The sequence below is a fragment of the Canis lupus genome, chromosome 17, assembly GCF_048164855.1.
Source record: "Canis lupus baileyi chromosome 17, mCanLup2.hap1, whole genome shotgun sequence".
In the NCBI taxonomy this organism is placed as follows: domain Eukaryota; kingdom Metazoa; phylum Chordata; class Mammalia; order Carnivora; family Canidae; genus Canis; species Canis lupus.
The window spans coordinates 6,869,496-6,885,604 of NC_132854.1; the positions used below are offsets into that span (position 1 = coordinate 6,869,496).

The 16,109-nt window shown below is 33.7% G+C and overlaps 1 long non-coding RNA gene across 2 annotated transcripts; it reads left to right on the top strand.

The window, feature by feature from the left end:
• The first annotated feature begins 3,585 nt into the window (after window positions 1-3,585).
• On the top strand, window positions 3,586-15,228 carry LOC140608287 (uncharacterized). Of its 2 annotated transcripts, none has more exons than XR_012010308.1 (3): window positions 3,586-3,641; window positions 10,274-10,359; window positions 15,026-15,228. It is a non-coding gene; the product is annotated as an uncharacterized lncRNA (long non-coding RNA). The 2 variants fall into 2 exon arrangements; XR_012010309.1 differs by lacking the exon at window positions 3,586-3,641 and adding an exon at window positions 9,252-9,359.
• The last annotated feature ends 881 nt before the right edge of the window (window positions 15,229-16,109 follow it).

Below are 16,109 nucleotides of genomic sequence, written 5' to 3' on the forward strand. Positions count from 1 at the left end.
TATTCCACACAACACTGCATCTAACCAAGGAATCTACTCCTAGTAAAAGAAGTGTGGCAATGGGCTCTTGCTCATGGAATTCACTGGTATTTACCATAGCAGTCCTCCACTCAAGTGAGTAGAATGGTAGAAGACTCTACACAGATTCTGTAGAAATACCTAGCTGGGCTGGGACAAGGTTCTCCAGAACTCTGTTTGTGCTCTGAATCAGCATCCAATAGATGTCGCAAATTATTTTGTCAAAATTGTTCTTCTGCACATACGTATTGTTGATAGAAACCAGTAAACTTGCAAGTTTGTTTTCACTCAGAATTGAGTGACAAACCCTTTTTTTAGGGAGATAATCAGTTGCTGATTTTATATATATATATATATATATATATATATATATATATATATATATATATTTGTGTATACACATACATATAATTGAAGTATAATCAACATGGTGTTATATTATGTAGGTGTACAATATAGTGTTTAAAGAAATTATATATATATATATATATATATATATATATATATATTTCAGTGCTCATCACAATAAGTGTGCTGTTGGCTGTTGTTAATCCTCTTTATCTATTTCATTCATATCCCACAGCCACCTTCCCTCTGACAACCACCAGTTATCTATATTTAACAGGCTGTTTTTTGGTTTGTCTCTGTTCTTAAATTCCAGATATAAGTGAAATCAAATGGTATTTGACATTATATGCTCCAGGTTGATCTATGTCATTGCAAGTCACAGATCTCATTTTTTTTAAAGATTTTATTTATTTATTCATGAGAGACACAGAAAGACAGAAGCAGAGACATAGGCAGAGGGAGAAACAGGCTCCCCACAGGGAGCCTGATGTGAGACTTGATCCCAAGACCCCAGGATCATGCCCTGAGAGAAAGGCAGACGCTCAACCACTGAACCCTCAGGCATCCCAAAATCTCATTTTTTATGCCTGCATAATATTTCATTGTATATACACACCACATTTTCTTCATCCTTTCATCTATGAATGGACAATTGGGTTGCTTCCATATCTTGACTATTGTAAATAATGCTGCAATAAACACAGGGGTGCATATATCTTTTTGAGTTAGTGTTTTTGCTTTCTTTGCAAAAATATGCAACAATGAAATTACTAGGTCATATGATAATTATATTTTTAATTTTTTTTTTTTTTTAGCAAATCCATACTGGACTCCACAGAGGCTAAACCAGTTTACCTCCCCACCAACAGTGCATGAGGGTTCTTTTTTTCCCCCACATCTTCTCCAATATCTGTTATTTATTGTATTTTGTATTCTAGCCATTCTGACAGTGTACTGATATCTCATTGTGGTTTTGATTTGTATTTCCCTGATGGATGTTGAACATCTTTTCATATGTCTGTTGGCCATTTATCTGTCTTATTTGGGGAAAAAGTAGTCTATTCAGGTCCTTTGCCTATTTTTTAATTGGATTTTTTGTTTTTATATTAATTTGTTTTTGGTGCTGAGTTGTAGAATTTTTTAAGATCTTTATATAATTTGGATATTAACTGCTTATTGAAAATATCCTTTGCAAATATGTTCTCTCATTCAGTAGTTTGTCATTTTGTTAATAATTTATTAAACCATTTTCATGAATTTTAGTTTCAAAACGATGTATATATATTGGGGCACCTTGGCTCAATCTGTTAAACATCTGACTCTTGATTTTGGCTCAGGTCATGATATCAGGGTCATGAAATGAAGGCTTGTGTAGGGGTCTGTTTTCAGCAGAAAGTCTGCTTGTGATTCTTCCTCTCCCTCTCCCCCTCCCCCACACACTCTCTCTTTCTCTAAAGTAATAAATAAATCTGCAAAAAATGTGTGTGTGTGTGTGTGTATATATAAAAGCATATATTATGTAAACTGTATGTAGTAAGGAAACATCTTAAACAGATAGTTGTTTGGCAGGAAGTCACAAAAATTACATTGCACAATAAATTCCAGAAACTTCACTACTGTCAATATTTTTGTTTCTTTTGAGATTGAGTTAGTGGTTTTCAAAAGTCTCTGTAGTTAAAATTTTTAGTAGAAAAATGTAAATGATCATATAGAAGGACTGAATTAATGTTATTCAAACTCTATTTTCTTCATCTTTGTAATTATTGCATTATAATTATTTCAAATCAGCTGTTCAAATACATGGAGGTAAGAGCTATGCTGGAAGCAAATCTAAATGATCCCAACCTCTATGAACTTTTTCTTGAAATGAATGACTAGATGGGTCAATGTTTTTCAGGGTCACTTTAAAACGGAAAATTCTCTAATTTAACATCTATGTAGAATACAGTATTAATTAAATAATAAACATGCTAATTTGATATTTAAACATACATTATTAAATTCAAAAGAAATAATGTAATTGCTTCAAACTTAGACCAATAAAATATTCCGGGGAAGAAGACTTTTTAGTCATGACTGGGGAAATATCCACAGCATATTGTGAAGCAGAATTGGGACGACCTCATTGTCCTTTGAACTCAGTGAAATTTCCTCTTCGATTGTAGGTTGGCAGAGAACTCTGGGTTTCTCAAAATCAAAATAAAGCTCTTATCTAATGCATTTCCATTTCAGTTACTCTTGTATATGGAAATAGGCACCTTTGCTTGAAGGCTAGAAAAAAATTTATAGAACTTTCTGATATTTTCACAATATCTTTACTCAGAAATATCTACCTTCCCTTTATATGAAGGACTTTGGATCTGTAATTTGACTCAAATTTGGGAATGGAGTGAGGAATAAAACTCCATTTTGATGGTTTTAATCAGACCTCTTTGCAATAGAACTAGAATACTTGTGGGATGCCTGGGTGGCTCAGTGGTTGAGCATCTGCTTTCAGCTTGGGGCCTGATCCTGGAGTCTCAGGATGAAGTCCCATATTGGGGTCCTCACAGGGAGCCTGCTTTTCCCTATGCATATGTCTCTGACTCTTTCTCTGTGTCTGTCATGAATAAATAAATAAAATTGTTAGAATACTTGCTAAAAATAAGAATATAATAGTACCTTAATGATCAGACACTAATTATGATCCTTGGGAATCCATGATCAATTTACAGCTACAATAAGCCATGTCTATAAAATCCTGATGACTCCGATGGTCCTAATGTTCATTAGGACCACAACAACAGCTCTTTGCCCCTTATGAATAAATCCTGTGTCTTTGGTTTCTGACAGCACAAATACTTCCAATCTCAGTGTTTTTGGAGAGATCTGTTTATTTGGCATCACTCACCTGATATCTCTTCTGATAAAAAGTTATTTAATCTCTTGATGAAAAGAATAGTCTGGGAAAATTATAGTTAATGAGTAGCAAGCAGATCACAATCTTTTTTTTAAGGTTTTATTTATTTATTCACGAGAGACACAGAAAAAGAGAGAGACAGAGAGAGAGAGAGGCAGAGACACAGAGAAGGAGAAGCAGGCTCCATGCAGGGAGCCCAGTGTGGGACTCCATCCTGGGTCTCCAGGATCAGGCCCTGGGCTAAACAGCTAAACAGCTGAGCCACCCGGGCTGCCCAGCAGGTCACAATCTTGACAGACATTCTAGCATTCCGTATTCCAAAGATCTCACATCCTTCTTACTTTAAATATAATGGATTCCTGACATGATACTCCTTGTGAGTTTCCACTGAGACTAATTTTTAACCAACATACTTATTAAATAACTAGACATAAGCCCAACTGCTCAAGATAAACTAGTTTATTCAGAGCCTTTGGCTAAGGGTCCAATTTGAAATACTTATTTTTTTTTCCTGATTGAGCACCCTCAGAATCCATTCCTTTGAAAATTCTCACAAATATTGCTGTTATAAATAAGTCTAGCAATTCTGTTGCTATGTCATATTTTTCTGTGTGCACTTGGCTTTTCTTCCAACCTTAGCTCTAGCTAAATTCTAGGTCTAGATAAAATGAAGATTGGGCAGGTAGAAAGTGGGATGAGAATTACCTTTGCAGTCTGAGGTAATTCCCTCATTTGCTATTGCTGCCAAAACAGGCTGGCAAATGGATACATTTCTAAGTTTCCTATTATTATCCTAATAAATTGCTTTTCCTGATTGTTCTCATCAAAATGCATTAATTGTGCTTTCATTCAAAGACCCTTAGAGATAAAGAAAGGATACTTAAAGGTTAAAGCATGGAAAAGGAAAAAAAAATGAAACAGATCGGTGAAATGGGAATATATGGGAAGATTCAGAGAAGCAGCTGCTGGATTCAGCCTTGCTAGTATATCACTTGCTGGACAATCAAACCTCAGATGCAAACCTTAAAACTTTTATTTCTATGTCATCTACTTGAGTTTCAAAATACTTGGTGATAAGGTACATTCAACTGCCTTTGAGATCCTCTGATTTCATTTTCACTGCAAAGGGCATAGGAAGGAATAGACTACATTGTTTTTGTTTCTTTATGTGAGAGATAGAAACCATATAGCACAAAGTCTTGCACAAAGTATGAGGCAGGCTGGGAGAGTTCTCAGACAAAAAAAGAAAAAAAAGAAAAGGAAAAGGAAAAGAAAGAAGGAAAAAGTGGCAAATGTCTAGATATAGCCAGAGAATTTTATGTCAATACTGAATATCCTTTTCTTCATTTTCAGTGTCTAAGGCAATTTGAACATTAATAACTGTACTGTAAAATTAACTTTTAAAAAAATATAGATGAATTATTCTTAAGGTTTAAATATTTAATATTAAGTTCATTTATCCATTGCTCCTTAACCTTTTCCATTAATTTGTTTTTTGAGATATTTCTACATTGATAGCATTTTCCTTAATATATAAATGAAAATAAATCTCTCAAAGTAAACAGCTTACTCTTTATAAATCTAAATGTAATGTGTGCCTTTTGTTGAAATTTTGAATATAATAGTAATAATTGTAATTATATATTTTTTAATTTATTTTATATATTTATAAATAAGTTCTATTTATTTTTAATTACTATAATAATCCTGATACCTTGTTGTAATTTTATAGGTTTTTCCACTCTACTTATCTGAAAGATAAATTATTGTTTAATAGATGAAATAGATTCTAGATTTTGTTGAGAGAGATCTTAAAGACAATTTTGAAATGTTCTCCTGTTTTTGGTGAGAGCTACTTTCCCTTATTCTTTAAAGTGATATTCTTTTGACTATCATTTCATACATCTAGTAATTTTCCTATGTTATCTGTTTTGCTAGCAATTGTATAGACCAGTAGTTTTCAACTCTGGCTGCAGTTTGGTTCACTTATAGCACATTGATGACCTAGTACCATTCCTCCAAAATTGAACAAAATTCTCCAATGTCATGGCCTGGCATTAGTATTTAAACAAAGATCTTTCCAATTCATCTTAATGCACAGCCAGGATTGATATTCATTGGTATAGATAATACTGAATTCAAGATGGCATAGACTGTGACTCTTATCTTTCTGTGAAAGAGCAATCAATGTCCACAGACTAAAACAAAACAAAACAAAACAAAACAAAACACTCTGAAAATACCGTTAACTCAGAGGAACCAGACCAAGTGGAGAGCACAGATACATACTCTACATAATTGGGCTCACTCCCAGTATAAATATATACAACAAGCAAAACAGTGAATCAATGTACTCAACTGGGCTTCCCCTCAAATGCATAGCCAGCAGTACAGTGGAACTTCTACCCAGAGGTCGGTTTTCTTCCAGGCAATAATGGTTTCAAGCAGGGCAGATGATACTAAACTATTTTAAGAATATCATATGTGAAGTTTATCCTATGACTGACTGACTTTTAGAACTAATTTCATTTAATAATTTTCTATGTAAATTTCTATTAATAAAAGTCTCTGAACAACAACAACAACAACAACAACAACAACAAAAGTCTCTGAATAGCTTTAAGGTCAACAATGGATTTGGTACTATTCTACTTCGAGCTTAGATGGACCAAGTACTTTGGAGGAAAATAAAATCCATCTTTCTGAAAATAAGTCCATCTTTGTTATGATGTACTTGCTACAAATGACTCATAACTTCCTGTTATCACAAGATATTCAATGGCAAAACAAAATATTCGTGTCTAAATTATAACATATTGATTTAATGTTTTTGATTGTTTTGCCAGTTTTCTTATGTCATAAACAATGCCCTACAGATATTAATATATAGTTACATAAGACTTACTCACTTTAGTGGTACTTTTGGTTGACCTTAAAAATAATAAGTTTATTTATTTTCATATGGGTATGATCAATTAGAATATTTATTTTTTTTAATATTTCCAGACTTATACTTAACAAACTGTATGTACAGAGTTTAAAATATTGGATAGAATGAGTATTCTTTCTTCTCCTATTTTTTAGTGATGGTTTTATAGATACGGTCTTAGTCCTAAAATGCATAAGTTTTCCTTTACACCAGTAGGTTTCTAAGTCTATGTAAAATTTTTCAATATGGTGTCACAAAAAATTATTTTGAAAATACACATTTTCATGTTTCTTTTCTCAAACCCATGTTTAAAGTAATCAATCTCATATTTTATTTTAGTCATATACCTTGAAATTGGTACACTGATTTGTCAATCTTGAAAAATTGTAGAATGAATATTTTAACATAATTATAACTTAAATGAATGGTCTTAGAATATAAATCAACTGCATGTTTGCTCAAAGAAATTTCAAATATTCTTTCACCATACTATAAACTGAATATTTTTACCAATTTCCTAGTGCTACTTTCTCTGTCTTATTTTACAAATACACTGAGATATTTAAATCTTTAACAGCCTTTTGGAAATGAGCTGTGTTGCGGAAATGTTATGATGATGTTTTTGTATAGGTACTTAAAGCATTTCTAACTAAATTAAAGAAATATATTATGGAAGCACAATTATTTTTTAAAAATTGTCAAAGTTAACACAAATCAAAAAAAATCATTTGATTTTTAACAATATCTTTCTAAATGTCTAATCTTATGTTTTAATCAGTTGATTAAGCATTGCCATACTTAGATATTGAATCATAGAATAACTTTACATGATGTACATGGTGCATTCTTTATTTCCATGTATCCATTTTAAGAAAATGTGAAAATCCTGCTTAGTTCAACCAAGCTTTAGTAATTTTAACACTTTCATTTTAATGCATTTCAGTAGGTTGCAGAGTGATGTAATTTAATATGTATTTAACACCCATTCGTAATACTTTTGCCTTGAACCTAAAGATAATTTTGAAAGAAAATAATACATAAGGGATACTGTTCTTACTAATAATGCAAAAAACATTTCAGGAAAAGAGAAAACTAAAAAAAAAACAGAATTTGTCTCTGAAGATATGGAAGAGATAGATACATTCGATCATTAAAGTCTTTCTGTTGTCTCAGCCTTATTCATTTACCAAGACATTGCTCTTGCTGATCTGTTGTCACCTATTATTTATGCATCTTATTCATGCTGCTGCAAAGAAAGTCAGTGGTATGCATATTCATGTTGCTGTGTTATTTCAGACAATGTAAATAAAATCGGAGGAATTTCAGAACATATATAATGTTACTACTTTCCCTTCTTCCCCTTCATTTATGTTGATTCTTCACATGTTGCAAGCCTTCTAATATTCCTTTCTTATTTGTCATTATTATATTCATGTTACCTCAGATCTGTTAATAAGTAAATATCTTGATGCCTTCTCCTGATTTTCTAAAATTCTCAAGGGAGCATACAGATTAACTTCTATTAGAATTTTTCCCATATTACTACTTTGGTATAAGTGAATTACACATGTAAACACAAATATTGAAGTTCATGTATTTGTAATTTATGCATATTAATCTACAAAGCAATGTAAGAAAGTGATTAAAAGGAGAGATGCCAGGAGACAAAGAGAAAATATTACATTCTTACATTAGGTAAATCTGGATATAAACTTTACCTACATTTTCACACAATATTGAAATAGCCACATGGAATCTAATGGTCATCATTGGTGCTTCCCATTTTCCCAGATGTTGGAAGTGGCTCCAGTAGGGATACATGGGTTGATCTGGCTTAGTACTAGAGAAAAGATGGCCAGTATGCTCCCAGCGATGTCATGATTCAAATTAATCAAAGAAGGAATAAAATATTCAAGTATAGGTTGATGTGCTTCTACTTCTTAAAACCCAGAAAACATATAGCCTTTCTATCCTTTGTGACTGCGTTCTCCTTTACTTACCTTCCTGAACATTATTTTGCCCCTGGTACGCTCATTCTTTAGCATGACTTTTTCTCTTTTTTCCCCTATTTCAAAGAAGGATTTTAGTTGAGAACTCAATCATTTCTAAAATAATTTACAAAATAGAAAATCATCCCTTTAACATTTTCATAAACATCGATTTCTGATGGATGTCATGTATGAAGGATCATAAGATAAGGAAGCACTGATCTAACTGAGCACAACTAAGAATCATGAAGCACCTACTTTTGATAAATTGATATTGATATTCAAAATGAGTATGACACAAACAGAATTTTAAAGAATCTTATAGGTTGGGAATTAAGGTATAAGTTGAAAGGAGAAAAACTATAAAAACCAACTATACAATAAGCTAGAATAAAATTTCTGCATAAAGGAAGTAAAATGTCAATAATTTGAGATGTGATAAACACTTTATTTTTTATTGAAGTACAATTGACATACGGTGTTATATTAGTTTCAGATATGCAATATAATGACTAAACAGTTCTTTACATTCCTCAATGCTGATTATGATACATTGTTTTCTTAATCCCTTTATCTGTTTCACCCACCCTCCACCAACCTCCCCTCTGGTAACCACTGGTTTGTTCTTTGTATTTAAGAGTCTGTTTGTTTTTTTTTATATCTCTTTTCTTTGTTCATTTGTTGTATTTCCTATATTCCACATATAAGTGAATTCATACAGTATTTATCTTTCTCTGTCTGACTTTTTTCACTAAGTATTATACCCTCTAGATCCATCCATGTTGTTGCAAATGTCAAGATTTCATTCTATTTTTATGGCTGAGCAGTATTCCTGTGTGTGTCTATCTATAACACATCTTCTTTATACATTCGTCTACAGAGGGACACTTGATTTGCTTCCATATCTTGACTATTGTAAGTAATGCTGCAATAAACATAGGGGGGCATATATCTTTTTGAATTAGTGTTTTCATTTTCTTTAGATAAATACCTGGTAGTAAAATTAGTGGATAATATGGTAATTCCACTTTTAATTTTCTAAGGAAAATATTGTTTTCCACAGTGGCTGCACCAATTTGTCCTTCCCACCACATTGCACTAGAATTCTCTTTTCTCCACATCTATGCCAACATTTGTTATTTCTTGTCATGATTCTAGTCATTCTGACAAGTGTAAGGTGAGTTTCATTGTGTTTTTGATTTTCATTTCCCTGATGACTAGTGATGTTGAACATCTAATCATGTCCCTATTGGCCGTTTGTCTGTCTGTCTTTGGGGGAAAAAATGTCTACTTGTATCCTTTGCCCATTTTTTAAACAGATTTGTGTGTGTCTGTGTGTGTTGATTTATTTAAGTTATTTCTATATTTTGGATACTAATTCCTTATTGTTATGTCATTTGAAAATATCTTGTCATTTATTCTACTGAATAAATTCATTAGGTTGCCTTCTCACTTTGCTGATGGTTTTCTTTGCTGTACAAAAGCTTTTACTTTGGTGTAGTCCCAATAGTTTAATTTTGCTCGTTTCCCTTGCCTGAAAAGAGATACCTAAAAAAAAATTATGGCTGATGTCGAAGAAATTATTGCTATGTCTTCTTCTAGGATTTTTGTGGTTTCAGGTCTCACATTTACATATTTAATCCATTTTGAGTTTATATTTTGTGTATGGTGGAAGAAAGTGGTCCAGCTTCATTCTTTTGCATTTACCTGTCCAGCTTTCCCAATGCCATTTGTTGAAGACACTGTCTTTTCTCCATTGTATATTCTTTCTTTCTTTGTTGTAGATTGAGCGTATAAGTATGGGCTTACTTCTGAGATGTGATAAATACTCTAAATATAGTGATAATAGTATATGTCATAAAGGCTGAGAAATATCTTACAGGAAACAGATCACTTTCCTAGAAGGACAGTTAACTTACAATTGCTTAAAGCTTAAATTTTTCAATAAGGTTCTGCAAATACTACCTCCTTTGATTCTCACACCAATTCTGAGCTTTCCGAGTAGGTAATGTGGTCTCTAGTTCACTATAAGAAAAAATGTGACTTTGATTGTTTCTCTCCACCCCCTCCCCCCTCCCTTATACCTGACAGGAGAGAGAGAGTGAGTGATATCTCAGACCACAGAAGTACAATTCAAAACTGCAACTTCTCATCTGGAATTGAACCTGGAAAATCAGGTAAAGGAAATTAAATCCCAGCCTAAGAATATCTCCCCTAATCAAATATAGCCTTAGGTATTTTTTGAGATTTTTTTTTCAGCAGTCATGAAATTATCAGACTCATATTAAAACATTTCAGAAACTGAGAAGATCTTGAAAAGTTTGGAGCATAGAATCAACCTAAGGAAATGAAATACACCATATATAATACTCCATGCTAAGTTCAAAAGACAAACTCTGATTATAGATGGGTTAGATATGGATCAATATCAGCCTTTATAAGAAAGATCTAAGTCTTAATTGAGTGAAGGCTCAATATGAGATGAGAGAATGATAAAGGCCAAAAATGTAAATGTGAGTGAAGCCAGCCTGGTGAGGAATAGGGAGTCAGTGAGAAAGATAGGAATGTTCTAACTCTTCTGGGAAGTTAACACATCCCACCCACAAGCTGCATTTTTCCCTTCAAGAGAAACATTGACAGACTAATTCAAATGCATCCAGAGAAGAAGGATAAATACAGGCTAGGAGATCATCCTCTATGAGAATCATTTGAAAGAACTGAGGAGGTGTATCTTAAAAAGGAGATAAATTGGTTGAGACTGGGGTGGGGAAGGATTGACAGGTGTGGAATGGGCTATTTTCAAAATATTTCAGGGTGTTACATGAAAGAACATTTAGACTTTCCTGCGGCTCTTGAAGGCAGAACAGGAACCGTCAGGTGTAGGTTTTAATGCAGCATCACGACTACCTTTCAGAGAACTATATTATCCATCCAGCAGTTGAAAGCACTGTTTTTTTGATATGTTGTAAAATGCGCTTTCATCTGGATTACCTTGAAAGTCCATCCTGACTGAGATTCTATTATTTCATTAATTATATATTTCATCCTTGCACAGTAGCATAGATATGGTGCTACAGATTGATTAGCACATTCATCAGAGCTTAAGAGTTTGTTTGTTGTTCTACAATAAGATAATAGAAAATACAGCTTAGGTGCCTAAAGTACTGATAACATGAAACATGAAGGATTGAATGGAGGAAAAACATTGCTAGCTTCACCTCAGTTTTACAAAACAGGTATATGATGGTGTTTAGAGGAACAAAAGTTATTTGAAGGAACAATAAAAACAACGAAACATAATGTTAGCATCAGAAGCATGATAAGAAGCTTAGTAAAACACTTTAATCCTAACATTTTAATTATATTTTCTCAATAGGAATTTGCCAAATGGATGAATGCATTAATGAATTAGGAAGCAGGCAGTTTCTTTTCAACACTTCACTGAGATTTCTATATGGATAGCTCAGTATAATATAAGAAAATGTCTAAGGATATGGGAAAACATGGCCCTAGGTCTCAATTTCTTCTTGACATGGCCCCAAGTCATTTTTTTTAAATGGTTTTACCTGGGTCTTGTGCCACTGTGAAATGTCACTGAACCCATGTAGAGGGAGTTGGGATTTTTTGATCCAATGCTAAATCAGGCTCACTATGGGTGGCAGCTGGTCTATAATTGAGAAGAAAAGTCTGGCTGTTTTGGGTGTGGGCATTGCTTCTATAATCGCAGCAATGTGCTGGCTTGGCATATCATCAAATACTCTTTTTGAACCTGTCTGATCACTTCCAGAGAGGGGGAGATTCTATTTTGTTATGGTTCATTGAACCATCATTTAAAAAATGCTGCATTTTAATGGAATAGCTTCTAGTGCTGGGTGTTTCAGTCATGTCTGCAGGGGTCTACTAAACACTGATAATGCCAAAAGCTAGTTTTAATACTCCAATAAGGTAAGAAAAAAGAAATGGAGATTTTTGGAACAGGGGTGACATTTGAAATGACCCGGGGTAAGAATTACATATGGAGGCAGATTAAGTCTTGAGAAAGATCAAAGGCATGAATCCTATTTGTTTGAATCCTGCAGATATTCCTGGGATGAGTTGTGTTCAGTGGTCAAAATTCTCTTTTCTCTTGACAGTATTTTATTCATGACCCTACTTTTAAATCTGGAAATTCTGCTTGGTAATATATAATGTTACTTTTAAAGTCACTTGACATAATATGTCTTACTACATGAAAATCCCTATTTTTAATCCTTGGAACAGAAATAAAATATATGCAATTGCATAATGTTTGACAGTCAGCTCTTAAGGGAAACCCAAGTTGGAGGTTGACATTGAATAGAACACTAATGCATGTTCTTCAAGTATTTTTGATACCCAAAGTATTGAAATATGGTTGAAGGTGCTGGCAGTAATTCCCCAGTCTGGAGATCTTCTACAATCCTTTCATCTTTTTTAACCCCTTGGTTCAAAAGTCTACTGGAGTTAGTTTTCTACCATTATCATTTGCAACTCAGGGTTGAATGCAAATTAAAATTGTCCTTCTCTTGCTTTGTGTCAATTATGATTAGTTTTGGTTACATGCAAAGCTTATCAGTCCAGAGTACTTTACAGAGTAGAGAGCTATGTTTTTTTCTTAAGGGGAAAAAAAACCCACAAATGTAGGTAGTACAGAACTTGTACAACAGCTTGATGAAGTAATCAAGGACACAAATTTCTTCTAATTTTTTGCTTGGTTTAGGGCTTGTTATTCTCATGTTACCAGTATGGCTACTACGTCTCCAGCCATCATGCTTGTATTCCTAATAGGAAAAAGATTAAAGACAAAATGCAAAAGCCTAAAAGATATATGAAAGCAGTTACTTATATTAACATATTACTGTTCACACATTTTGGAAAACCTTATCCACAGGAGATTCTGAGCAGTTAACTATTTTAAATTGGGTACATTGCAACTTTACATAAAAAGTAAGGATCTATGAGTTAGGAAGAAGGTTTGAATGAATAGATATTGGACAGGCAACTGAAACCAGTTTCCACAAAGTATGAAACTTCAAAAGGGAAAACATATATTTATACAAAAAATAAATGGTCAGTACAGAGTATTGAGAAAACCCAGACAAGTGAAAGAAAATCAAATAATTTTTAAAAGTTAACTGAAACTCTGCTTGCTAGAGGAAAGAATATCAATTAAAAAAAAGTTAAGTGCTTTTTTCTTCTTTCTTATACTAGATCTTTTGTTCTCTGCGTGTGATAGTGCTTCGTGTTGGTTCTGAAAAATAATGCTAAGGAATGCATTATGTCACATTTCAATTCTTTTAAACCTAACTATCTATTACATCTATTATAAATATTTCCAGTAATAATAGCTACTATTTTACAACTCTATTTTAAGAGCTATTCCATTCTATCATATGCATATACTTCTACATGCTTAAGTGCGTAATGGAGATTATTTCCATTTTCCATACTGATAATTTTTAAATCCCTAAATATATATTGATATTATATAATATTGTATTATATATTTATAATATTATATATATATACATGTTTCATATTTATCTCAGATTATTTCTGTAGGATGCATTTTGAAAGTAGAAATTAATCAGAGCATATGCACATTTTAAGGCTTTTATTATTATTTTGTTTATTTTTTTTAAGGCTTTTAATATGTAATTAAGTAGCATGACCAGTATGTGTTGTCTCTCTGCCCTCCCACTCTCTTTAGAATCTTTGTTATTTGTTAGGCAGAGGAAATAATATCTTAATATTATCTTAATTGTAGTTCATTTATATACCAGGAAGAGCTGTAATTTTTGGATGTGTAATTGACTCTTAATCCTTGAAAATCACTTTTTCATGTGCTTTGCCTTTTGTCCTATACTCTGCTCGTTTCTCATTTCACCCTCTTCTTTCCATTTCTTTCCATTGTCATCTTCCTTCCATGTCCCCAAACTCTCTTTGCCTAATTATCAAAACAGTCTTACAAGGCCTCCCACCCCACTGTGGCTTTTATTTCTGGGAAGGATCATCACAGGCAGGGATACAACGGGATCCTCTGCCCAAATCACCATTTCTCCCAGGAATCCCCTTCATATTGACACTTGAATTTCACTCCTAATTACAGAATAATTACACTTATTCCCTAAGTGTTCCTTTACTTGGGATCACAAAACCTGAGTTTGGTATCAGCTCTATTTTTGAAGTTTGTGAAAGGTTCGGGAAGGCAGCCAGCCACTCATATTCTTCTTTCCTCCCAAGATTAGAACCAATTCAGAGATTGACATAAAATATCAGAGATATGGGATTAAAACAGCTGAGCTATCACTAATAAAACTTATATTGGAGAATAAGGCTTTGGCTCTGTGGCCCTGTTGGCCTCCTAACACGTGTGCCTTCAGATCCTCAGACTACCTCACTCTCTTCCTGACAGTTCTTGACAACAGCAGACCCACTGAATTTATCACATCGTAAAAAACAAACTTGGTTGTTACTTCGTGGAAACATGGTGGAAAGCCCAGCAGAGGCTAAGCCTGTGTGTCAAGTCCCCTCTCCCAAACTCCACAATGAGGGAGGGAGGCCTACATTTATCTAGTGGGAGTCCCTGTGCCTAAATATGGACACAGGAGCTCAGGAGACACCTGTGTTCTCCCTGACATCTTCAGCCATCCTACTGTGTGAGCTTGGCCAAGCTTTTTGACTTCTTTTTTCAGGTTAAGCTGAAAATAATACCATTTCTAAAGATTTAATAATGCACTATTCAAAAGGAATCCCAAAATTCATGTCTAGGTTTCCTGAACTATAGGTCTGATCCAACACACAAATGCTTTGTTGTTTTTGTAGTTAACGTGTAATACAGAATTAAGGATTAACGGGCCAGCATCAACAGAAACAGCATCTGAGGGGCCACTGGGTGGCTCAGTCAGTTAAGCATCTGTCTTCAGCTCAGGTCTGAACCCACTGTCCTGGAATCAAGCTCTGCATCAGACTCCCTGCTGAGTGGGGGGGTTCTGCTTCTTCCTCTCTGCTCTCCCTGCTTGTGCTCTCTCTTGTCAAATAAATAAGTAAAATATTTTCTTTTTCAAAGCACAAACAGCGTTTGAGTACTTTTTTCCTATATATACAATTCAAAATAAGTATTACTAGTAGTAATAATAACAATTTTAAGATGACAAAGTTTGACAAATAATTATTTATAGACAATTTGATCTGCTTGGAGTTTTATATTTTTTGGTGGCTTAACAAGTTTCGCAATATAATTTTCAAAATTGTATTTTTTTGGAAAACCATTTTTTTTTTGTTTTTAAGAAAAAAATATAATTTTGACATTTCTCCTATTCTTATTTGACATTAACAGCATCACTATCTTCTCATGCTCTCTTTTTGCAAAAGAAAGTAAATACATAATAATGTCATTCTGTGTCTTCAGTGGAGGGGGTAAGGAAGTATGCCCTAGGGCCTTCATAATCATGTCAAAATTATATAAAACTGTTATTATTGTCTATTTGTTTTGATACTTGGTTTTACTATCTTTAACTTAGATGACATTGACTAAATTATTTCCCCTGCAGTTTTGTGGGATATCTCAGAGGAAAGTATACATAGGAAGTTAAGGGGATTCCAAAGCATCTTTCAGACTTCTAGAGATCATGTGCATCAGAAGACCTGACCATGGCCCAGATGTGCAGCAAGTGCCCTGAAACTTTTAGAGCAGAACTGCAAGCCCCAATCTCACCAAATATCTGTAGATCTTGAAGAGTAGAGCTGTGTGCAGTGGGAGACAGCGATATGCCAAATTTAACATGTTTTTGTGCGTGTAGCCATATCATAAGATGAAAGATTTAAGTGCAGAGAACCAACATCAGGAAGAGAGCATGACAGGGGCTTTGCACACACAGCACAACTGATGGAAGACTGCATGTGATGT